The sequence below is a fragment of the Melozone crissalis genome, unplaced genomic scaffold (assembly GCF_028551555.1).
Source record: "Melozone crissalis strain CALT ecotype California unplaced genomic scaffold, PUWL_Pcris_2 ptg000016l_1, whole genome shotgun sequence".
Lineage (NCBI taxonomy): Eukaryota > Metazoa > Chordata > Aves > Passeriformes > Passerellidae > Melozone > Melozone crissalis.
Genome location: NW_026535794.1, coordinates 16,552,445 through 16,578,125, shown reverse-complemented (window position 1 = coordinate 16,578,125; position 25,681 = coordinate 16,552,445). Strand labels below are relative to the sequence as shown.

Here is a 25,681-nt window from a genome sequence, read left to right as displayed (position 1 = left end):
CAAAGAGAAGGCACAGATGGCCTTAGGTCAGGAGCCTGATTAATCTGTAGTGCCCTTTTTGAGATGATCTAGCATTTAAGGGCAGTTTAATGAACACCTATATGTACAACACCACAGTTGGGATGAACTTAAGCCTCTGTGGAACAGACAGAGAGGATATCTGGAAGCCAGCTTGCAGACACACACTGGAAACTCAAACTCAAGCGTATCTATTTAGCAACATCTCTTGAAAAATTTTAATTACCTAGAAACACTAATTAAAATGTGATTAAACTCATTAGAACACCGTAGCTGCAGAGGCAGGAGCACAATATAGTTCTCCATTCCAGTTTCCAACACTATAATAATTGCTGAGCTTCCCTTTCCCACAACCTTTTGCCATAGCTGCAATAACCTAGCCTTACTGTAGTCTTACAACTCAGATAACAACTGAGATTGAGGCGTCTGTCCAAAGAGCATCTTGTATCACATAGGACCAACAAAACATTTATACAAAATGAACTCAATGAAGCTGTAAGTGCAAATCTCAGACCTGCTCCATTTTAGAGCACCTGACAACTATTCTTGTGATACTCTTTCAGATTTGGTTGTGAAAAAAAGCTTCCCCTGATTAAGAAATCAGTCTTAACACAAAATCCACGTATATTATCATGGCAAGCAATCAACAGCTCCATGGCTCAGGAGCTGAACAAACTGGGGCTTTCTGAAACCCTGCACAAATCCTTGTGGCTGGTGCTCAGTAAGCAGCAGCAATCATTTACCACCAGGTACAGACACAGCAGCAAGAGGGCACAACACACAGACCACACAAAAACTGGCACCACCAGCTCTGCTGCATATCCTTAAGGGCCTTCTCAGCTCATGTATTTTTGGCAGGCTATGGATGCAAAACCAGCTCAGCAGAATACATGAGACACAGCATCATCTGAAATATAAAAAGACAAAATTTCCCCGTCCCAGTTCCTAAACAATACACAGACATTCCAAAACTTTAATTATAAGTCTTTCAGTCTCCACAGCTCTCCTTGCACTAGAAAGGACAATCTTTCCAAGCTAAATGAGAAAAGGCAATTTTTTTTCTTGTATTTCCAGGAGAAAAGACTGACACCAACCAAACACCAAAGGAAGAGGGAGATCTATATCAATGTTTGTTTAGGCACAATATACTGTGTTACCTTATTTGTTCTCCTCACTTTCAAGAAACCACATCTTCTTTAAAATACCAGCTCAGAAAAAAACTGGTTGTGGACAATCAGCAGAAATAATGTCACATGTAAAGTCATGAAAGGACCAAAAAAAACAAGGTGAAACTTGCTCCTATTAATCTGCAGGAGCTGCTGGGCAGCTGCCAAGCTAGTTAATTCAAATACACAAACAAGTTAATGATGACCTGAGGGAGCAACACTGGATTTACACATCCAAAAAAACACTGTGCAGGAAAATATTAAGAAACTGAATGTACTTTATATGCTATTATTTCAAAATCTCTTGAATTCACCAGATGGAACCATGTACCAAACAGAGAAGCAGAGGGTCCCCAGGGAATCCTATCACAGTCCCCATTCCTATCACAGGATTGGAATTTGCAACAGAAACTTCAAAGAAGTAAAACTAAGAAGTCCCCTGGTTATAAGTGCCTTTGGAATACCCTATCATGCACCTTCTAGGGATCAAAATGTCTTCTTGTGTTCCGCAAATTCACATGATCTAAACAAAAAATACTTAATTTTTTTAATTATCAGAGTGTAATAGAGAGACAAAACCACGATCTGTTCTGAGTTTCCATTCAAGCTATAGTTTCCATATTTTAATACCAAGAGGGGAAGTCTGAATTCTCAAAACAGGAAGGAAACATACTTGTTCACTCCTGGGTTCAAAGAGGTATATGAAAGCACTTTGTTTTCCAGTCAATTGCTGATATTAAGTAAAAAACTATTGTCAGACTCTCTGAGTAGAGTGCAATTATTCACATTCTTCAAATGCTTTCAAAGTTAACTGCGTGAGAAATAAAAGGCATCACTTCTAGTTTCACAAGTAGACAGATCAGTTTACATCCTAAAGATGGGATCAGACTTTACATAAACATGGGCCAGAAACATCTGTACATCTACCGACAAACTATTCCTAAAATAATTGTATCATGTTCTTGTTTAAAGTAATTCTATATTACATTTTTTTCTATTTTAAATAATTCTCTAAAAACATTGCAAAAAAGATCAAATATGTTGACACTTCGCACACCCCACACCCCCCCAAAAAAAGATGGTAACACTTCCCGGTTCCCAGAAATATCTGGTATTAGCAGAATCACTGTATGTCTTTTGCTCCTAAATTCAACCACATTCATATGTTCCACTGCATTTTTATTTCATTTTGAAGACAGAGTAGAATGAAAACAGAACTGATGGTTGTTTCCTTATGAACTGAGTATCTCCCCACTAAGCCATCAATCCTTCTGCTGAATCAGGAAGTTCAGAATTCAGCTGCAGTACAAGATTCCTACATTGCATTGAGGACAGGCTACTCAAAAAGAACTAGATTTTTCTGTCAACACAATTTTTATATCACAGGATAATCTGAAGTACACTCAAAACAAAACGTTTTACATGTTGAACAATTGCCCTTATAAAACAGATACAGACATTAATTATTGAAAAGAAGTCTCCCTTTTTCCTTCTCACTGCTATGCCAGGCATTAAAACACTCCTTTGCTCAACTTGTCTTTAACACAAGCATATTCCAGTATTCTGAGGGCTGTAACTTTCCTTAGTACCTTAGAAGCAGCTGTCCCAATCTTCTGTATTTCAGGTAATTCAGACCTGAAAAAACAAACTAACTTTAGCAGTTGATAGAAGGACCACAAAATGTTCTTCTGAGGTCCTAAAAAGGTACACCTCACCTAATGACCCCACCAAACTTCTCTCCACTTTCAAAATGTTCTCATCTGTGTCGATTTTAGTTATGTAGAGAGACTCAGCTGTCATTCAGAGGTCAAGTTCATTTGGCACACATCAGTGGTGCTGTAATTGGTCTGTAAGAATTGAAGTTTCTAAAACAATACTTAAAATATTATTTTAGTGAGTGTAAGACACCCATGCTGTCTCTTAAGCCCTCATTACCCATCATCAAGTCTGAACTGCAGCTAATAAAACCACAATTACTGGTCTTGCCTGGGAATCACCTGTCTCGATTCCCATCACATGGTGTGTACAGAAGAAAGGCTGAACAAAACCTTGTCACCCTCTTGCACTCTCTACACTGTCTTTTCAATCCTACAGAAAAAACTGGAGCCAAGGGATAACAGACTTTTCCACTCCATTCCACATGGAAATGCTTGATCGCAATCATTCTGTGACCACTTTGATGAGATACTTTATGAAAAATGAAGTTTAGAAAAATAAAACACCTGGGAAAGTAACTGACTTATATTTTAGTATAAAATTAGCACTTTCAGTCACTTCAGTTTCTACTAATCCAGAATACATCTACAATCACTGCCACCACTACACTGCCTCTGTTTTGCTGCTTTTTGATCCACTTGTGAAGAATGTGCACACAGATGGAAAGTCAGCTTTGTGTCCTCTACATGAAAGCAAGTCATTGATAGCCTGGTGACCCAAGCCCAACAATTCACATTCCCCCAGTGCTGGCAAAGGCAAGACATCACCTTCTGCTCAACAGCCAACTTTGAACAGGAGATGAAAAAAGTAACCAAGGAAACACCCCAAACCACTCAATAGTTAGCCGCAGTGACAGTCCATGAAGTGCAGAATCCTGTTTTCAGGAGAGTCAGCACAGAGTATCTACTACACACTGAAGATAACACAAGTGATAATGATGACACATAATAAAAATTATTTCCTCCCCCACCAATCAGCAGCACAGCATCCACCTGGGTCAGACTGACTCTGAACTACCACCAGTAATACTGACAGATTTGCAAAGCTCCTTGGTGAACCCATTTTTTTGTTTTGACTTTTCACAATATGTTGTGAAAATAAGTTCTATAACTTATGTCAAGTGTAAAGCATTTTTTTTTTGCATTGTGTTCAGTACCCCAAATTCTCAAAATCATGAATAAATAATTTCCTATTGATTTCCTCCCAGCATTTATAATTATCTTTCATGTCCTCCTTCAAGCCCCTCTGTTTCAAACCAAAATTAATTTTTTTACTTGTTTTTTTTTTTCTTTTTCATGGAGAAGCCGTTTCATTATGTTTACCTCTCTTTTTACTATAGTAGCTAAATATCCCAGAAGATTTAGAATTACATCATTCCTAGAAAAGAGGCAAATGTTCAAGCATTTACAAAATTTTGATGGGAAGTAATTTTGCCCAGGATTTTGGAAACAGGCTGTAGATTTTTTTAATTTCTATTCTGCCTGTACAGAAACATCACAACATTTCAGCAAGTTATGTAGGAGGCAGGGCCCAACCTGCCCATACACAATAACTGGGTCACAGAATTCAACACCCATCTTGTCATGAGACTTGCAGAGGGTGATGGAACAGGGACACACGCTCTACTTCTGATTACAAAATGCTGCAACTCTTTTGTCTTTCTTGATTAGGGAAAAACAATGAATCCACAGCCTCACCACCCTGCTGCAGAGTTATCCCAGTCTCTCAATTTAAGCTGAGCATTTTCCTGTCACCCAAAGCTCAAAAGTGGACACTTTCTTCATAGTGCAATTCCAAAACAAGCTTTCATAGTAACCTATGTTAAAAGAAAACAGTTTTTAAAGGCTAAGATGTGCATATAACACATTTTTCTGGGCTTATCCCAAACAGAAGTGAAACAAAACCATTTACAGCAGGATGAGAGATGGCATCACAGTGCCAAGTGCAGAACTGCAAACTACATAAGGAAGTGATTATAAGCAGAAAACCTGTGATGTGAATAACAACATACAGGTTCTAACAATCAGTCATTGGCTATGAAATAAGCATATAAATCCCCAGTACTTTAGTATTATGTTTAAGCAGAGATATCTGTTTTCACTGACACATCTGTTGAACATGGCAAAGTTATGCAAGATCTTTACCTATAAAGAGTGTGTGAACTCTCTAGAATGCAACAGCCAAGATCATTTGTTACAGAAACTTGTCTCTCCAGAGTATTTTTATTCATGTCATAACAAGGAAGTTTTTATTTTGAAACAAACCAAGTTCCGTCACACATAAATCTATCTAACATAAAACTCTAGAGCTGACACTTTCTATAATGTTTCTATAATATTTCTATAATGCTTTTCCCAAATAGGAAAGCAGATTTCACTAAGTTCACATAGTAAACCACAACTCTCCATCACATAACAAAGTGCTTCAATTCAATACCTCCTTAAGCTATAAGTTATAAGTTGCACATTACTTATGTCACTTAAGTCACTTCTTAACTGATCTAGACATAAATACAATATTGACAAAAGTGCTAAGAAACACATTTAGGACAGCAAATTTCCAATGGGAAATGGAGAAAACCAAGAGATAAAGAATTCAGAATACTCATTAAAATGAAAAATGCTTTCTGCAATTACTCAGTAGGAAGCTGAATAAGTCTATTCACTGAAATTAGCAAAATGAGTTTGCCTTATTTTCTCTGAATTCTATTAATATACAGACATCGTGATACAAAATAAGTCTGCACATGCACTTGGATCCATTTTCATTCTGTTTTGAACTGGGATGTCTTGTCTTTGCCAATTTATTAACAGAGACAGAAACATGACTATTTCTGCCTTCTCTAGATGCATCTTCTTTCATCTGTCCTACACAGTTACCTATGTTACATTGTGACCAATTCCTGTATAAATTGGTAGAAGTTTATACCCTCTAAAAAAATTAGGAATCTGATATTTTTATATGACTGTAAAATATTCCTGCGTTTGGTTTTTGTTTTGTTTCTTGGGCCTTATATAATCATAGTGTCCAGTACAATCATGTCTTTGCTTATTTTCTCTATACCAGATCAACCCCCCTACTTGAAAAACACAAGTTTAATTTCAATTTGGAAGTTGTTTGTACTGCTAAAGTATGTTCTATGTAAGAAAACATTCAGGCACTTAAGTCCTTAGCATCTGTAACTAAAACTGCAGCTTGTGACTTTAGATCCCAGTACAATAGATTTAGGTTGGAAGCACTGTGTACTTGGTTGACAGTTTCAAGAGGGCTCCTTCAGAATTTTACTTGTGATTAAGATCTAATTCAAGGCTACCACCCTGTAAAAAGCGAGGAGTTTTAACTGCAGCTATGAAACTAAGGTATGTCTGCAAGTGACAGTGCAGGGTTACATGGAATCCAAAGCACCTGCATGCGGTGAGCAGTCAGAACACACCAGCCAGCGCCGCGCCCTGACTGAGGGACTGCTGCACACACCAGAGATCCACCCCACTGCACAAAACCATCCTCCACCAAGCTGGCGTCAAAATGCATCCTGGTTTAGGATACTCTGTGAGAGAAACCTTCAAGGAAGATTTGAAGGCTGTCACTAAGGGCTGACTGGAGGTGGACCCCTATGTATCAGCAGATTACTGGCGACTTAATGAGAAGCAGGACAGGAGCAGACAAGGAAGGAGTTTTGAAGGGAGGTCTGGTACCCTGTATAGAACTCACCTAGAAAGAGAGATTCTGCAGAATAAAAAAAAAAGAATGACAAGATACAATCAACAGCCTTGGAAATTCTTTGCAGCAGAATTGTTTCAGAGAGCAGCACGACCAGATCCTGAGTATTACAAGAACACAGAATACACTGCAGCAATTGACAAAAGAGATTATGCCGTATTACTCTATAAGAAAGAATATATCCTAAAGATAGTACTACAGGATTTGAAATGACTAAGACTTAAATATAGCCTTGACATAATGCTGAATTTGTAAAATATTTTCCTGTTTATGAGCTCAAGTTAATGACAGAACAATGGTATCATTCACAGAAAATCATTAAAGGACATAAAAGGAATTTTAGAAATGGTAATGACATTACGAATAGTATTATTCAACAATGCAATCTTTTTAATATTACAAGTTAAGTGTTTCCAATAATTTACTTGAAAACCAGAAATAATACAAGCAAAATACTTTCCAGTGCAATTTTAACACTATTTTTAAAAATTTCATAGTATATATTCAGACATTGAAAGCAACGAAAAATTTACATTTTTGTAATTGACACAACTGCAGTTTTAACTAGTGACACTATGTCAGAATAATTAATATTAATGTGGCAATGTATCAAATCCAGTCTTGAACAAATGATTGTGCAATCTGCATCCCAAATGCATAAAAAAGTGAAACTGCTAGTGATGATCCAGGAAAACAACACACACATAATTTAGCCTTTCTAAACTAAACCTAGGTTTGTGCACAAAAATATAATTATGAATATTATTATTACTAATACTATTTTTTAGCTTTTTATTGAGCTTAACAACATGGTAAATAAAAAACAAGGGGTCTTACTTCCCTCTAAACAAACTACAATTCATTGCCTTATTTTTCTGTACCCCCAACGGATCAACTACTGCAAAGCTTTCATCTCCTATTGTCACCAGTGAGTGAGCAACTGAAAAAACAGCAAGAGGAAGCCCTTCCATTAAAATAATCTTAAAATAGTATCTGTCCAAAAATATCCACTTCAATTTAAAAAAAATCCTAGCGCGTGTTGCCTTCAAGTAATGATTTATTGAGGAGGATGCCTCTGTAGCTTCTAAGTTAGGACTGACATTTGAACAAGACACACCCAGGCACAAGTATATATCAAACTGAACTAAGCCTGGTTTTCCAAGAAGACAAGAAAGGTACTTCTATCATCACATAAAATCTGGAAGGCAGGTTTTTTTCTATTCCATTAATTCCACTGAAAGCAATGCACATTCACAAGAACTTCTAAAACAATGCTCTTCAACTAAAATCACTAGTTCTCCTGCTGCTTTTCTGATATGGTTTTTTTTTTTCAGTGCTTTTCATAATGGATATTAGGAAATGAAAGCATTGAACTGGCATACCAAAGAGCACAACCAGCTCTCCCCAGACAACTTCCTCCACAATTAGTCTTTTGGAGAATCTAACATGTTAATCACATTTCTCAGTGCGAGGTAGACACTGCCCAATTTCTTTAAGATCCTGTTGGATCTCTTGGTCCTTGACAATCAGCTGCTCCTGCATTCCCATCCAAGGAGCCACACAATGCTCATTCTGAGCGGCAATAGAGAGGATTCTCTTCCCCAGTCATCTCCTTGCCAATATCCTAATAAAGGTACTATCATCTTCTTGCCCCCACTTCTTTCTTCCCACTAGAAACAGAACAGTGCTTAGATCATCATGATCCATTATTTACCACTCTTAAGAGAAATTCAGTTATAGAGTCCAGAACAGATGTTTTTTGCAATATATTCGTCAGTCTTAAAGAAAACACATTACTTTGAGACAGTATCCTGAAAGACAGCTATGGTATTATAAAAACAACTGTGCATCAATAGCATTATCCTTCTTTATCCATAGCAGTACCATCCACAGTGCAGGTGCTCACTGCTTTTGGCAATTTCAGCGCAACCCAAAAGCAGCACTGAACCCAGAAAACCCAGCAATGTTCACTGGTTGAAGCAGAAAGAAATCTGTGTTTTAACTTTCTGCTCCAGCCAGAACAAATGCTTGCTGGCTGCACAATGCAAGCCTTAGCCTAATGTTCATACTTACATCTGCTATTCTTCAGCTGTCAGACTGAAGAAGAACACCAATGAGCTACACAACTCTGCTAACGCTGATTTAAATGCAAATGAGAATCAGACAACATGCAGAGGAATAACAAGCTTCTGAAAAAAAACCCACTTATCTCAAAAACAAAAATGATGTTCCAGAGTGTTTCTCTTTATCCCTTAAAAGCATTTGAACTGAATAACAGCAAATACCAGCTCATGAAAGGAGATTTAAGTAAAAAGGTGTGTGCTACCATTGTAATACTGCTTTCTGACTTCTAAAGAAAACTGAAGTAGAACACCACCACTTGAAATATTTAATAAGGCAGGAAATCTAAATCTCACATCCAATTTTCTTTCACCAAAACCTCTTTATCCTCAACATTACAGTAACTTCATTTATTCTTAATATTAACAGGTGCTGTTTTAATTCAGTGCCAGAGTCAGGATAGGACATAAGCATAATATTACATTTGGAAACATGAGTGAAATTTGGCAGAAGCTGCCGTGTTGAGGTATCTCAGACACTGCACATGTGCTCCTTGCTGTGAACTGTGCCAGCTACGAAAGCTAAACCACTTTAAGGCAAGATGTCTTGCAGATCAGAAGCATGGACTGCCCTTTCTTCATATTCCACACAATACAGGACACAAAAACCAATCCCATAATGGCTGTCTGGGCACACATTGTTTCCTTCTGCTTTACAGCCATCCCCACAAGTGCAATCATACCAGTGTTCAAATTCAACGATTTTTTAATGAATTCTGCTTCATAGCATCCAGGAATTTATTTTTAAAGAAGTCACTCATGCATGAAGGAAACCATTGTCTCACACTGAGAAACACAGAAGATTTAGCAGGTTGGAGCTAAAAATCAACAGTTAGCATGATTATTTTAATTTTTTTTATTGAGGAAAGTTCTTCCCATTCTTTTTTCACTTCCAAGCTAAGGAACTCCTTAAGAGCCAAAATTGACTAAATTTCATTCTATTACAACTTTGCCCAGGTAGAAGCCTAACCTTTGAGAGTTATCACATAGGAAACCAAAACAACATAGAAAAATGCAATGAAAAAATTTTGAATTATTTTGAATTTTATCAGTAAGTTTCACAGCTAGGTTACTCTCTTCTAAGGTCTCCCATTCACTGTAATCTTGCCTTCTTTAACTGAGCAGAGTAGGATTTTTTTTTGCAGTTGTATTATGTCACCACTCAGAAACAAAAAAGAAATTATTTAACTTAACAGGTAAATTCACAGTTGGGTTTTCCAGTATAGCCTGCAAATATAGGAAATATTTTTATTTATTTAAAACCATAACAGCTATAAATTCCTGTTTGTTTTCCTGTATCAGGATTCAAAAGCACAATGTCTGTCTTTGAAAAAAAAAGATACATACATGAACATTTAAAAAAAAAAAAAAAACATAAATTGAAACAACTCGAATTTCATACCCAGAAGTGATATAATCAATGATGGCCATTATTATTCCATTTCCTTATTACCGCTGGAAATGGAATCAAGTTGTTAAGAAGTTTTCTGGTCAAACATTAAGCAGAAAACAGTACTCAAACAAGTGCTAAAAATATTAAATTAGAATAAAACCAGATTGATTAGATGTTAATTCTCCTGCTCTCCAGTCGCAGAGTTTGCTTTCCTGGAAAAGCAAGAAGAATTGAATGTGTGTTTCATGAGAACACACCTGACCCATCAGCCTGCAGGACACTTTGCACAGGACTGCCGAATCCTCCCTGAGAGGAAGGTGACAGTGGCACCTGGGGACACTGTTCTGAGCAAAGCACAGTGGTGCTGGGTTAATGGCTGCACTCAGTGATCACAGAGGTCTTTTCTAAGCTTGACAATTCCATGATTCCAGAACGCAGTCAGAAACGCACCTTGATAGGTTCCGGACAGTGGGCAAGAAGTGTGGATCTGCAGTCTGGGGATTGGATCCCCTTCCTAGGCATGAACCACCAGCTTATGGCACTCTGGGAGGAGAAAAATGTGGACTTGAAATCCCCCAGGCTGAGAAGGACCCAGGAACAAGGCCTCTGTTTCTTGGACTCATCAGCTAATTAACTGCTAGTCCACTACATATAAGATAGGTACCAAAAACATCTTCCCAAGAGAAAACTGCAGAAAGGGGTATGGGATTTATTTTCTGATAAATGTAAGGGTCATATGAATGTCTAAGGTATACCCTGGTTTCCTACCAACCAGCTTCTCTGTACCAGTGCTCCACATTACACATTTCAAATTCTAATCAGGAAATCAGAACATCATCATCATATGATGCCTCCATACTTTCTTAGCCAGGAGCCTGAATGTTATGAGCTGCAGTGTTGAACATTACAAAGCTTATGTTCTTTGTCAAAACCTAGGACATAAAACCATCCACTGCATTTTAAACAGTATTTGCTTTATTTTTTCGAAGACAACAGCCTTTAGGATTTTAAATGGGAAGAAATTAGGTCAAGTCTTCCTACGGAAGCCTTTTTAAAATTTTTTTTTTCTTAAAATTTTGTTGCGAAATTCTGAAAAGTTCATCTGCCTTTTACAACTTCCATTAATGTATTTCAAATATAAATGTCTGGAGAGAACACTGATTTACTGAGAGCCTTACAAGTAGCACATGTCTATAAATATTAGTCAGAAAAATATTTAAATATAATACCAGTTTTTGATTCCTTTGTAGTCAGTCTGATTTATCTTTGATCACACATTTTAGCAGTAAGTCATTAAAAATGCACAAAGAATTTGTGCACAGATCAGCCACAGAATACTGATCTGAACATTTAACAGCCTAAGGAAAAACACAAAATGGAACTCACGCACTTGAAGCAATCAAACATCTGCCTGCCTTTCAACACCCCTTTGATAGGATTGTCTCTATTCCTAAATGAGAGGATATACCACGAGTCCCTACTGTTTGAACAATCTTGCTACTTGAAGACAATTTTCAGAGCGTTTAAAATACAAAATTTTCTATCTGTGTTTCTGTTGGTGCAATGCAATAACAAGGAAGATCCTATTCACTTCATTTATCAACAAGAGTACAAAGAGTAAGACACGCCCTTCTCAGAGAACTGGAAAAACCTGCTAGGTGAAAGCTGAAAAGTCTCCAACTACCCATTCCTTCATTTTGCTCTACTTTCAACAGAACTGAGGGAAGCTGCAAGGACTTGGCCTTAGCCTAACAAAAATAAAGCTGAGCAGAAAAGCAAGGGCTATGTATAAAAACACTGAAATAATTGTAAAATAGTAAGAAAAACCTATTTAAAATAAAAGGACAATCTTGGCACAAGATTGTTACCAACTGATGATGAATAAATTTAGGCTGAACAATCTAAGCAGCTTCATCATGTTGAGGAATTTAGCACTGGAAGAGGCTTCTAATTAAAACAGTGAGGGAAAAGGCTCAGCTGCTTTTAAGACAGAGCTCCATATGGCCATGTCTGTATGACATAAAGCCTACAAGAGCATGAAAATAAACTTGATGAATAGGCAGGTCCTTTCCTGTCCCACGTTCCTAAGAGAACAATACCTGTCAAGCAAATAACATCATTCTGATACAACCCTAAGATATAACCATCTGTCAGGCAATACCCCAGAATAATTACAGCACAGAAAGCAAAGCCAGATATATTAATATCACAGCAGGACAAACTTTGCCAAGAATAAACTTCACAGAGTATAGTTTCATAAATATCTTAGACCCATAACCTCATTTCTCATAATTTCATGCTGCCTCTGCAGAAAGCACACCTCTCATGCAGTACTCACAAATCTGAAAGAGCTCAGGTTATTTGTCTCCATGCAACCAGGCACTGCTATGATCTGCACCCCGAGCATTCTGCACACACACAGCAGATCATCTTACCCCAAACAATGTGACATCTAGTATGCTCAATGGGCCCTTGATTTGCTACAACCCTTACTGTCTTCATCAGGAGGAGCCAGAAACGGCTTTGCTGTTAAAGGTTCAAATCACCACTTTTGCCCTCCTTAAACAGAACAACTACAGCAATCATGAGGGTGTAAGACAATTGGTTAGACACGAACAGTCACAGAAATAACACATTCTATTAGACTTTATAACTTGAAAGAGCAGACAGCCTTTCAACTTGCTTTACATCCAGAGATACATCTCTATTCCTTACAAAACCGTTGTGGTTAAGCCCATAGAAAGTTTTTCAGAACAATAATAAAACTTGTGTCTGAGCCATACAGTTTCTGTAAATTAATCTCAATCTGTATTTTACTTAGCTTTATTCTCTTAGCAAAGCACAGAGCATGCTAGCTGCAAGGCAGCATTACAGTCCATTTTCAGTTTGTTTATATCACACCACAGCATTTTCCTTCTATTTTAGTTCATCTGCTTATAACAGAATACCAGTACTTTTTAACCCTGTCATCCAAACAGCATACATTCTTAATTCACTATGAGAGCCCAGAGATCTGATTCACAGTATATCCTAGGCATATGACTGCATAATTCAGACAGGTTTGAAAAAAGATGTGCTGCAAGATATCACAAAAGACTTCCCATTAGCCCTGCTGAGAGTAAACAGACACATTTTACTTGACCTACCCTACTAACCTCAGCAAGCTGGTCCTTAGCAGCACATGCCAAGCTCAAATGACCACTTTCACATCCTCACTGCAACTCCACGTCAAGTCTTCGATCATTTTTCATCTGGAAGTACCAAAGAGATCTCTGCTTCTTGGCCTCTATACAATCTCCTCATAATCCACCACCTGATCTCCCTTGTACCACAAAGTAGCATACTCATCTCAACTTTAGCTGCATTTCTCTCCATCACATATAGAAAGGGATATACTGGACACTGCTAAGATAAATTGCAGTTAACTGTTTGTAGATCATTTTGATTTTTTTACCATAGTCTTAGATAGCAAAATACAAAACTATAACTATATCATATATAGGGCCTCTGACAAATTTTGACATTCAGCAGTCTGATACAAAAGTAAATAAACTGGAAGATGAAATCCACTTGAACTGGTTTTCATTTCTCTAAATTTTACAAAATTGTAAAATTGTAAAATTGTAAGTACACAAATTATTGAAGTATAATTCATTTTTGCAAAAGCTTACCTTTAAAGTGAATAAAGTTACTGAGGATATTTTGTATCACAAAAGGTCTTTCCCTTAAGGTAAGCATTAAAAGAGGAAACTGAACTCTTCAGAAACACTGTAAGCACACAAAAGGAAAAGCTGTCTATACAAAACTAACTTAGAGCATTCAGAAAATATGCAGATGCCAGAACTGCACCCATTTAAAAATAGTCTTGCTCTGTATCTTCTGCTTCTTCCAGACTGCACCCACAAACGATTTACAGAATTCCCTCCCAGATATTCTGGTTACTCTCCTACACTCACCCCTGGTCAGTTTACAAGCAGCCTGAATTATTTTGCTGTCACTGCAATGACAGTAAAGGAATGCTGTGTCCCAAGCAGCACAGCCATTTTTTAGTATATTATTTTGAAACAAAACGTTCTGAAATACTGTATTGGAAATATGACTAGGGCATCTCAGGAATAGTTGTTTATGCTAGGCCTCAGGCTGATAGTCACAAAAACTTGCAGTTTTTATTGGCAACGTTCTTCTTTCTTCATTTATATTTAATTCCAAGTTTATAAAACTACATAGGTAGTTCTGGGAGCTGTTAAATCCCATGCCAAGTCATAAGCCAAAGACTCCTATGAAAATAGGTCAGATCAAGAACTCTCTGATAAGACATCAGCAACAGAGAAAGAAATCTGCCTCACGTTGACTGCCAGAACACAGCCCAGTTTAGCTACATGGAGGAAACATCTCAGCACCACTTAAGGAACTACTACAAAGAGAAGGCCAAGCCAGCCTGACAATACTGTTTGTTCTCTCTTCAGCACTGTCTAACAAAGAAAAGGAAACAGAACAAACACTGTGCCCCATGACAATGCAACTTAGTGATTGGGAACCACTGACCTAGGCTGTGGTACCACTACATCAATTCACGTCAGGGCTGAAGCCAGTTCCATACCTGGTGATCCAAACAGCTCATCCCTTGACCCTTTGGAAATAGGCTTTTATTTAAAGTTTTTACCATCCATCCTTTGCTACAAGATTCCTGTATGATCCAGTGGATTAGCTGAGCTTTTCCTTTAGCTTTACTATTTCCAGGACTACTTCTCTGTTCCCTTCCAGCATAAGTTCAGAAAAAAATTCTCCTGAAATGTGCTGATTCTGCTAAAAGAATGGCAAGCATCTGACATTTTCCTTTCTGCACCTCATCACTCTCTGCTTTTTTGCCTGGCCTGAGAAAGGTTTCACTGACAAGGAAGGTGGGGAAGACTCATTAGGGAGAGAGGTTTGATGCAACAATCATCTGAAACTCAAGGTCAAATGTTTCCCTTGGTAACAGCTGCAGATGCACACGTATACCCACACACATTCAGTCTTCTTGCAGTGAGGACTGTATTGTACTTAAACACATACATCATGAAAGAATTTCTTGTAAGTAGATGTGCATATGAAGAAGTCTATGCATAGAAACATCCAACCCCTCCCTCCCCCCCCAAAAAAAAGATTATCTAACTACAAAGAAGAGAAAATGTGTCATTTCCCATGTGTTTGTAACTTCTAGTTTCTAGATTTGTGAGTCAATCTGCAACATGTAAACACTGGATTTGGGGTTACCTTTCCTATTATAACATAGTAAAAAACATCACAAGATTTAGCACAAGGTAATTAGACATTAGGCTTTCAGTCAGGCTGTGGCATGTTCTTACTTCTCCATTGGGAAGGCAGGCTGTCACACACACCTATATCAAATCTCATATCTCTAGTCAAGCATTCAAGTGGGGAGATAACATCTTGGCATACTTCTCAAGAATGAGTTTTCAAGAAGAAGAGGTCATATTATTACTTACAAATTCAAAACTATATATTATTTAATGCCTCTAAAAGCATTCCAAGAACTACAGAGAGATCTATTTCTTTCTAAAGGCAGCAAAATAGATACACAGGAAGAGATACATTCTCTTAATTTCCACTATTCAGGAGATGATATAAGGAACAGTAGTAGGGAGACATTAACAGTTGTTAAAGCAGAATGAAAACCTAGCCCTGCTGAGAGAGGAAGAAGGTGACAATATGCCTTTCATTCGTGTGTGATGGCCAGCACATGGGCTGTAAGGCCCACACTAACTGGAAGGCACAAAGGGAAGGTTTAGCCCTTTGCTCACTGTCAATGCACACCTAAAAATAAAAATAAGGGAAATCAGCATTAGAATTTGACCTGCCAGTGGGTGAGAAGCACCCCAGTGCTAGGACAGGGATGAAGCTGTCTGGCCTCTGCAGTGAGGACACTGTCCTTGTGGCCTGGGAGCCAGGAGCAACAGAAGCATGCTGGAATCCTGCAGACAGACAGCAGCAACTCCAGCCACGCCTGTGCAGGCACTGGAAGAAAGACACACTCTTATTTTTATCCCACTGCTGAGTGACCTTATGAGCTGCAAATTAGCAACTAAACGAATACCTAACCATAAGTATCACATACAAGATGAGATTTGCTTTTAGACAACTGAGGATAACTAAATTTATTACTCATATCTTTACAATGTGGGCAAAAGCAAGAAATCTCAATTTAAACGTAGCTGCTCTGACACAGTAGAAACTGTTCATACAAACACACTGAACAGAAGGTCCAATTATTTAATACTTCCCTGGTACTATGATCTGTTAGTGCTAGACCATATTAATGTGCATGCATGTTTTCATGTCAGCAATCTGGAGATACTCCATTCGTATTACCAAGGTGATTTTTTCATGGAATCACAGAATGGTTTTGGTTGGACGAGACCTAAGAGATCACCCAGTTCCAACTCCACTGCTGTGGGCAGGGATTCCCCCCACTAGATGAGGTTATTTAAGGCCTCATCTGACCCAGCCTTGAACACCACCAGCAATAAGGCATCCACTTTTGTTTTTTCTTCCTGAAGTACCCACCATCCCAAATGAACACCTTGTGAAAATATACAACACACCTCCTGGCACTGCATGTCACTCTAGACTTTCACCTGTGATGACAGAAGGTTTGTTTTAATAAGCTGCAGTGTTTTGATAAGCAATGCATGTGTCTGTTGAACTGATACATACATTTTAAATATTAATGCTGTATCAAAGCTAAATGAAAGCTTTAGAGAAGACAGAGTAAGTGATTTAATAAGGTAGGACATTTAACTCCCTGATGTAAGTTAGCAGCACTTAAAATGGTGAGCTCAGACCTTGGATAAAGAAACCAGAATTCCTCTTGTTTTCTTTCAAGTGTAATTGCTATCACCCATAGGAAGTCAAGACAGCTATGTGTAATTCATTAAATAGTGTGGTAAAACTGAAAGTCTGAGGAGTAAAATACAAATTCAACATTAATGAAATGACATTCACTCAACAGCCATCACCACCAATTACATGTCCACCTACACAAAAAAGCTACAGAATTAAACATTGTGTTACAATTGCTGTCTGCCTCCATTCACAGAGCAGTTAAACAGAGTATTTACCTAAACCTATCTTCCTACAGGAAGCTTTAGGTCCAGACCATAAGAAAAAACTAACACCACCTCTGCTTTGCTGACCCAGAAGGGAACCACTGGGGATAGAGTTACTGGTTGAGATGACCCACCTTCATATGACACATGTTGGTTTTGTTTCTCTGTATTTTTTTACAGTCAGTTAAAGTGATAATAACCAACCAGAACTGATTTGGGTCACACACACCCCCTAGCCAACTCTTCTCTAAATATTAAAAGAAAAAGAGCATTTGGCAAAATTTCTTACATTCCCTTGGTGTTCTATGACTTATTAAATATAATTAGCAGATCAGCCAGTTTCTACTGTGAGAAAAGTTTACTCAGTTTGCAAACCTTTCCTAATAGGTATTACCTAAGACTCCTGTGCTGTGTGAAATGTGTGGGCTTGTTTTTTTCTCAAAATCCAAATATTTGTCATATTAATGCCTGCACATGACTTTAAATCAGGTATCCACAAAAAAAGTATGTTTTACAGCTTTGCTAGAGTATCTTTCTGTATCTAAAATATTTAACATCTTCTTCCACAGCCATGTCAGCTGAAAAGTCTTCTTTTCAGACAAATTTCTTTATTGCTTTCTAACACCCTTCTGTTCCCATCCCAACCTTTTTTTTTTCTTTGTAAAGGAAGGTATTTAATAGTCTTAATGCATCAATGTGACCAAGTTTAATAAAAGACCCTAATGAGAGGGAATCTTCATTAAGTAATAAATGCATATGTCAAGAAATCAGGAGTTAAGATAACGTTTAATACAGTATATAGTGCTAGAAAAGTTTCCATAGCTTCTGGGAAGCAAAAGCCTCCACAGCTGGCACAATGAAGTTTTCAGCTTTTCTCCAGTTGCCAATCTGGTCATTGGACTCCCAGTAAGTCACTTGTCCCTTTTAACTTCGATTCTCCAGTAACTGCCTTGTGAATCCTTCCCTTTGTGGCACTCAAACAAAACTTTGCACATCTAACTGCTCAGGAGGACATTCTCTTCTCCTGCTGTAGTCCAAAAGCTGCAATTCCCAGTGACAGTTTCTCCCTCAGCCTGGCTGATAGCATGCCCACCATCCACTAGAAGCAGCATCTTTCAGCATCTCTAAACAGATGGAGACTACAACAGCATCCAACCATCCACATTTGCAAGTTGCAGCCATGATTCTAAACAAAGGAAAACATCTGTCTTTTCTACACTCAATACAAAAATGTGTTTGCTGGACAACTGATCTGTCTTGCCTCAGTACTCAGCTGCTGCACATGATTTTTGCTCTCCATTTTAACCACCAAGATTTCTTGAAGGCAGCCAGTCCTCCCTGGGAAGCACCCAGGGTGTCTTGCCAGGTCCCACGGTGCAGACACATGACTCTCACAGCAGTCAGATGAGGGACCAAAGGCACCCTTCAGCACTTGGCTCAAAGCATGCCATTCACAGTTCTATCCTCTGAGGTTTGCTTGCCATTTTGATACCCTTGCTCAGACTGGTGGAGGCAGCTGGAAGGTGGTCCAAGTCACTGTCTGTATCACATTTCAAACACTCGACAAGCTTTCGAAGCAGCGAGTCACGCACTGCAGCTCAAGCCCTTTCAGTCTTGTTGGGCTGTAGTACTTGCAGCGCCACTTCAATACCAAGACAAAGTTTCGAGCACATATAATTTTGATCTTTCAAAGTCACAGATCTGGATCCTTCGAGAAGTAACCAATCTTTGAGTAAGAAGCCTACAAGCTGTGGTACTGGATGTTCCCATCCCCACAGAGATTAAATGCTGGGACTGAAGTTACAAGTTAGCTCGATGTGTACTGGAGGTAACACAGATTTGCTGAATCAGATAACCTTGGAGACCAGGCAGCAAAAGGCTCCTTTCAGGGTCTCTGGGATTCCCAGATGGCAAGAGAGCAGCAGCAGTGTGAGGACAGGGTGTGCCCCAGGCAAGACAGCTAACAAAGGGCTGCTGTTTGTCCTGGTGGGAGCAGCACTAACTGCCTCGGGCTGGGAGGAGGGAAAGCATTGAGGGAGGAGCAAGGATTTTCAGATATGATTTAGAGTAGTGATTTCACAGCTTCGTTAAGCTTTAGCCTTCATTCACCTTAACTAGGCAGCAAGCTGTTCGGTGAGAGGTTGGTTTTGGTCACTTCTCCAGCCTTGCAAGTTTCAAGATGATGCAGCTCTGGCGTTCCCCCTTCCACATGCACATTTCAGTTACAGTGCAATCCTAACACAGAAGTTAGCTGTGTTCACAGCTTCCCAAATGACCCAGATTACAATGAGATAATTAACTGCTCATGAACAGCTATTCACTGAAAACGTCTACCACAGTATCTGTTCAGGCACTGAAAATCCTCATTACTGTATCTGTCAAATCTCTGAAGAAATTCAGGACTGTTTCTTTGTATACAGAATTAGACCAGATTTAGTTCTTGTTTTCCAACTCTTCTGGACTGTGATAAATAAGCAAAGTTTTTCATCAGCTGAACTTGTAAGGTGTTTTTTAAAACCACAAAAAACCCTCCCCATATGCCAGTTGAAGCTTCTGATTCGGTCACATCGATGTGTGAAATAAATATACTTCACTCTCATGTATAATTAGCAATGTCAAGTCTGTTTCTTTAGATAGCATTCATGGCATATTGTCTGTGAAACAGCAGCTCTGCACTTCGTATCTGAAACTACTTTGTTCCTCTCAGAACAGCTTCACTGGCGAAACCAAGCTCAATCCACTAAACAATACATTATGAAAGCAATAAAGGTTCACTATGATCTTTTTATACATGGATGTGTGTGTTCTCAAATTCTGAGACACAATTAGTAGCTATGATGCAGTTTTACTCTATGCCTAAACTTGCTACACAATTTATGATGCAACATGTTTCGAAGCCAGTCTTTACTAACTCTTGGCTGTATTTGCAATACTTCCCTATTTTTTTCAAAACTTCTCCTATCATATGTGATGAAATAACATAAGAAATTTTAGTCATTCTTGACTCAAAAAACAGGCTGTCTTTACAAGACAATAAAGCAGTACACAATTAGACAACACACAATACTTACACCACATAATGGTACAACACTTTCACAACTTTATTTTTTAATACTAAACATGGTATGAAATTATTATTGGTCTTTAATACTGACCTACACACTGACCTGAGTTCATTGCTCAGGACAGCAGAAAACAAGCAACAGCCTAATTCAGTATCAGAAAATAATGAGTAAGAGTCATTACAAGGAAGTCTTACCTGGATAACTGTTTTCACTTCAACAGCAGCATAAGATAATGCATTTTTCAGATTGCCAAGCTGAGAGTCTATGGAATCTGAAAGAAAAGAGAAAGGGTAACAGTAATATGACATTCTAGTCAGTATTGGACATATTACATATTTGCACTTTTTTCCCTTTCAATTGTTAGGAAAATAAATTTAAATTAGTTAACTTCCAAATATCTGATTCTATATTAAACTCTGCAGAAACAAGAGAAGTCAAAAGACTTATTTTAGCTGGGGGGAGAAAGGATTTCAAATTGCATATTTATTCTGCCTCCACACTTGTCTGAGATAAATTGGTCTTAACATTAGAATTAAGCAAAATAATTATTTTTAAATGGGTACATGTAAGCTTTATCTAACATATAAAGATCTGTAAGACTTCAGATATATCATTCCATCTTATACATTAAAAACATGCAAATTCTGATACAAAGTTTTAGGTGTAAGCCTTCTACCACTGCACTGAATGTGTCCACTTTACAAAGCTCTTAAATACCTGTGACTTCTTGTCCGTAGTAGAGATGCTCATTTCTTTGCTTCCCCACAGCTAATTACACTGCTTTGAAAGTTAGCAATAAGCTTTAGCCCACAGCTGGCTGTGCACACCAACACTGAGCAAATGTCCATTTTGCACTGCCTAGTGTTCCTACACACTGGGAACAACCCAGGTCTCCCCTTGGCAATAAATGCAGAATTGGAGCAGCAGCCATGGAATACACGCAGGGGCAGCCCTGGGGCGTGCATGGCAAGCACCTGACAGCCAAAACAGGAGCAAGGCAGGCCTGTTCCTTCCATGTTCATGGGCCACCGTCTCCTCTGCACACTGCAAACTACAATACAGTTCATCTCCCCAATTTATATTACATATAATATAACTCCTCTTTAATATAGTTTGTAGTTACAGTTTATAGACTGATTCAACTATTAGCTTTAAATATGATGTCACTGAGGATAGAAACCATGAATTCACTCCATGAGCTTTTTGCTGCAGGCTTATTACATCACTGACAAAAAAAAATAAAATAAAGATGTTGGCCACTGTAGCAATGTGATTCCAAGAGATTAAATAGACTGAAAACCCTTTTATATTAGCGGCTCATCTTTTCTTCAGAGCTTACAACTGTGAGATAAGATTGATTCTAGTCATGATTCATAATGTAGATTGATAAAACATTTTCAGGACAAAATCCTGAGCCTCATAAACTAGTCTGCTTAATGCTACTGCTTAAGAACACATAGAACCTGTTAGCCTACCAAGGTGGGGGGAAAATTCAAGTTGTGTTCTTTCGTAGTTAAGCATAATGAAAGCAGCTATCCAAGATCATCAACATTTTGTGCATATTCAGACATGTCTTATTTTTTATATCTGATGGGTTTCCCCTAAATGCAAGAGTGCCAGCTAAAAAAAAGAGCATGTCCATGTATCTATAATCTATTTCTGTCTTTGAAAACTCATTTGTCAAAGAACTTTACTGAACACTTCTCATGGTAATGCTCAAAAACAATTCAGTAAAATACAAAAACATGGCATCAGAGCTGTTCTCAGAACTGCCATATGGCCAAAATGACACAGGACAGAGTTAGTGGTCTGGGCTGTCAAGGGCTTTTAAGGATACTGCAGTGTAAGTTATTTGAAGTGTATTAAGTAATGTTTGTGCTCTATTTCTGTAATACAGGGCAAGGTACTGTATTTGATAAGTATATGATATCACTTGTGATAGAAATGTCCACAATCCACTGAAAGCAGGTATAAATAAATTCAGCTTTATCACTGTACCTCTAAGTCTAAAATTAGGAGGACACAATTTAATATACTCCATCTTTTCTTTACCAAACAAAAACCAGCAGCAAGCAGGAGATGAGGTCAGGAAGAATACACACACCATAGCCTGGGATTAAACTGCATTAGCACAGCTATGTGGGAAGCTTTCATCACTCCTACACATAATTCATGCAGTTCTAGATGGTCAAACTTGCTTAACTCACTGCAACAACTTTCCAAAACATTCTCTACAAGGCAACTAACAGACACTTTGCTAGCAGCAAGACTGGATTTTTTTCCTGCTTCTACTCATTATCATAGCAAGTTTCACAGTAAAATTTAAAAAAGAACTAGTTTGGAAGGAAGACACTACTGAATGAGTTTTATAGATCCATTCTGCTCCCTCCCACATGCTAGAATTAAATGATAGACTCATGGGTGGCTAGGTGCTTGCCACACAGAATGGGAAGATTCCGTGCAGGAAAGCAGGACTAAGGCTGGAGTTTCAGGGAAAGGCAACATTGCAACATCATGAGATGGGAGTTGGAGCAGCTTTAACATCATCTTCGTGAGAAGCACAGCACTCCTGCAAGGCACTCAGGAAAGGACTGGAAGTTGCCACTTAGAAAACATACTTGTGACCATTTCCTACCAGGTGTTGGGATGTTAAAAAAAATGCAAATAAACTTCCAAAGTAATAGCACATTCCTTAGCCTGCTTTTTCTGTACCTGGTATTGACTTTTACACTGTACTCTTAAAAACTCACAGCTCTGACACGTGCCTACTTTAAAATCTAGCTTCCTATCGACATGCTGCTACACAGAAAACACTTCATTACAAACACAAAAATGCAATACTAACTCAGGTTCAAGGTCCATCCGACACAGTATCCTGTTTCTAATAAGTACTGCCAGTGGGTGCACAGAGAACAAGAACAGAGCAAACATACAGCTACCATCCCTTGATGTACTTTGCCAGCTGACAGCAATCTGCAGCTCTGGGATTTCCCATCTCCTTTTAAGTGTACACATGTAAATATAAACACATTCACAGTAAAGTCCAAACCTAATCAGTCTGAAATAATTTAAATCAAGTCCTCAGCATTTAGGTTACTGCTTTATTCCTTTTCATAAAGATGAATAAACTGGCACAGTTGAAACTGACGACTCTCATTCACTCATTTCCTAGCTCTGCATGATTAAATCACAAACCCTAAATTTACTGTTGCTTTAAGACAGCTTTTAGAAGCCACATTCAGTCACGCACCCTGAATGCAAAAAATCTTAATCCAAACAGGGACATCTAGCAAAATCCTAATGTTAATTCTAAGTGAGATTATAGATTTGATCATCCACGTCAATTAAGGACAAAGAATACTTTCAGTAAGTGAATAACCTAGTAGTAAATTAAGGAAGGTATTTCTATAAAAATGGCTAAGATATAACATCCCTGCATAAAAGAGACCTGATGGATGAGAATACTTCATACCAAAATTTTAATTACTATATTTTAAAATGATCACCTACAAAGCAACATGCCTCATTAAAAGGCTCCTGATCTAAGTAAACTTAAAATAAGAACTCCAGACCTCATCCAAAAAAACCTAACCATAAAAAACAAATTCTGAATTCAGCTACCAAAGATAGCCATGAGGTCTAATGATGTTGATCACCACTGTCCAGACTGTTTAGTCTTCCTCAAAAGGAAGAATTCTGGCGCTGGGTGATATGGTTTAGTGCTTTAGGAGTTACAGTGATAGTGTTGATGCGTTCACGGTTGGACTTGATCTTAAAGCTCTCTCCCAACCTTGCCAATTCTGCGATCACTGAAAGGTATTGCCCCTGAAGTCACTCTACAGTTTACTCAGAGGGAATAAAAAGCCAAGATATGGCAGGCTGTTTAAGAAATCAAATCAGTCAAGAAGCTCTGGAAGCACAGAAAGGCACTTTGTTAAAAACACAGGTAAAATAAAACGAAGCTAGGAATTCAGAAGGGAAAGCACACAAGTAACATGCAAAGGCACCTACTGCTCTTCCAGCTCTTTCCTCAAATATCATCTACCTTCTCCACATGCAACACGCCAAATTAATAGCTATTTATTGCTCCACGCAGATTAAACGTAGGCATTAACAGGAGCTGGCCTCACAGGTGAATTAAGTTATTACCAGCCAATTCATAAAAACGCCTCCTGTTCCCGATACCCCATAAATTGAAGTTGATAGGTCTCCAGAGCCCGGCTGCGCAGCCCGCTGTCCCTTAATGGCTCAGTCACATCCATTACTTGCCAGAGCGAGCTCTGCGCAACGAATCGGGGCAGCCCGGCAGGTTTTAAAAGCCGGAGCACTCGCCGTGATTAGATCCACCGGGAGCTCCCCCGCCCGCCCCGGCGCTGCCCGCGGGGGGGCTCGGGGAGCCGGCGCTGCCGCACGGAGCCGCCCGCCCGGGGAGCCCCGCGGGCACGGCAGCGGCTCCAGGGGGCTCCCCAGGGAGGCGGCGGCGGCGGCCATCTCGGAACCGGCGCCTCCCCGCGCCCCCGGCACCGAGCGGCCACAGCCCGGCACCTGCCGCATCCCCTCGCTCGCCCGCCGACCCCTCCCGCGGAAAATCCCTCCGGCGCACCGTGAGCGCCTCGTAGCCCCCCGCCGCGACCCTCGCCGGCTCGCGAACACCCCGCGGAGCTGCTGCTCGTACCTGCGGCCGGGTCTGATGCGCGAATGTGGCTCAGCTCCGTCTACGCGCGGCTCCGCTCGCCCCAGCTCCGCATCGCCGCCGCCGCGCTGGGCCGGGCCGGGCGCGCCGTGCACCGCCCACCGGGGCGGGGCCAGAGGAGCCCAACGGCCGCTCGCCCACGGCCCGCCCGCTCCCAGGGCCCGCGCGCCATTGGCTGGCGGCGGGAGGGGCGGCGCGGGGCCGGGCCGCCATTGGCCCGCGGCGGAGGCGGGGACCCGCCCGCGGGGGGCGCGTGACGCCCTGTGGCGGGGCTGGGCCGGGCCGCGGGTCCCGCGCGGGGAGCCCCTGAGGGATGAGCCCCCCCTGAGGGATGAGCCGCCTCTGAGGGGTGAGCCCCCCCTGAGGGATGAGCCCCTCTCGGCGGTGCCGCCGCCGGGGCTGCCAAAAATTCATTACGGCTCTGCCCGAAAGCGAATGCGAAGCTCTTCACGCAGTTACCATTTGTGCTGATAAGCTTCTTCCTATTTTTGTTTATTTATTATGCCAATGTATTTCAAGTCTTTGAGTTAGAACACCTTTGCATGCACATATTTTCCTCTCTAAAAATTTGCTAAATTTTTTTGCTGGATATATGAACTCAACTTGTTTGGACTTTTTTAGCAGTAGAGTCCTCAGACCTTGCAGGCAAAGGTTGGAAAGCATCGGTCAGGGCTGTGCACA

At 39.7% G+C, this 25,681-nt stretch overlaps 1 protein-coding gene across 1 annotated transcript in view; it reads right to left on the bottom strand.

The window, feature by feature from the left end:
- Nucleotides 1-25,070, bottom strand: part of MPP7 (MAGUK p55 scaffold protein 7) — a 143,611-nt gene extending 118,541 nt beyond the window's left edge. The window contains exons 1-2 of the mRNA XM_054273476.1: nucleotides 24,983-25,070; nucleotides 20,502-20,578 (exon numbers count right to left, since the gene is read on the bottom strand). The gene's annotated coding sequence lies outside the window, so the exon portion shown is untranslated. The remainder of the gene's footprint in view (nucleotides 1-20,501; nucleotides 20,579-24,982) is intronic.
- Nucleotides 25,071-25,681: the final 611 nt, after the last annotated feature.